This window comes from Dendropsophus ebraccatus, chromosome 11 (genome assembly GCF_027789765.1).
Source record: "Dendropsophus ebraccatus isolate aDenEbr1 chromosome 11, aDenEbr1.pat, whole genome shotgun sequence".
Lineage (NCBI taxonomy): Eukaryota > Metazoa > Chordata > Amphibia > Anura > Hylidae > Dendropsophus > Dendropsophus ebraccatus.
In genome coordinates this window covers 100536456-100537819 of record NC_091464.1, presented here as the reverse complement: position 1 = coordinate 100537819, position 1364 = coordinate 100536456, and positions in this window count along the sequence as shown.

Genomic DNA, 1364 nt, shown 5'->3' with positions numbered 1-1364 from the left:
AGGGGGTCTATACTATGGGAGGGGGGCTACACAGGGGGTCTATACTATGAGGGTGGCTGCACAGGGGGTCTATACTATGAGGGGGCCTGCACAGGGGGTCTATACTATGAGGGGAGCTGCACAGGGGGTCTATACTATGAGGGGGGGCTGAACAGGGGGTCTATACTATGAGGGGAGCTGCACAGGGGGTCTATACTATGGGAGGGGGGCTACACAGGGGGTCTATACTATGAGGGTGGCTGCACAGGGGGTCTATACTATGAGGGGGCCTGCACAGGGGGTCTATACTATGAGGGGGCCTGCACAGGGGGTCTATACTATGAGGGGAGCTGCACAGGGGGTCTATACTATGAGGGGGGGCTGCGCAAGCAGTCTATACTATGGGGGGTACACAGGGGGTCTATACTATGAGGGGGGCTACACAGGGGGTCTATACTATGGGAGGGGGGCTACACAGGGGGTCTATACTATGAGGGGGGCTGCACAGGGGGTCTATACTATGAGGGGGGGCTGAACAGGGGGTCTATACAATGGGGGGGGGCTGCACAGGGGGTCTATACTATGAGGGGGGCTGCACAAGGGGTCTATAATATGGGAGGGGGGCTACACAGGGGTTCTATACTATAATAGAGGGTTACACAGGGGGTCTGTACTGTGGGGGATCTACACAGGGGGTCTATACTGTGGGGGGCTACACAGGGGGTTTATACTGTGGGGGGCTACACAGGGGGTCTGTACTGTGAGGGATCTACACAGGGGGTCTATACTGTGGGGGGCTACACAGGGGGTCTATACTATAATAGAGGGTTACACAGGGGGTCTGTACTGTGAGGGATCTACACAGGGGGTCTATAATGTGGGGGGCTACACAGGGGGTCTATACTGTGGGGGGCTACACAGGGGGTTTATACTGTGGGGGGGGCTACACAGGGGGTTTATACTGTGGGGGGGGGGGCTACACAGGGGGTCTATACTGTGGGGGGGTACACAGGGGGTCTATACTATGGGGGGCTACACAGGGGGTCTATACTATGGGGGGGCTACACAGGGGGTCTATATCTACATTATCTGTACTCAGAGATATCACTGTGTTATCTGTGCTGTTACATAGGACTGCAGGTTACTACTACATTATCTGTACTCAGAGATATCACTGTTATCTGTGGTGTTACATAGGACTGCAGGTGACTACTACATTATCTGTACTCAGAGATATCACTGTGTTATCTGTGCTGTTACATAGGACTGCAGGTGACATCTACTGCATTATTTGTACTCAGAGGGATATCACTGTGTTATCTGTGCTGTTACATAGGACTGCAGGTGACTACTACATTATCTGTACTCAGAGATATCACTGTGTT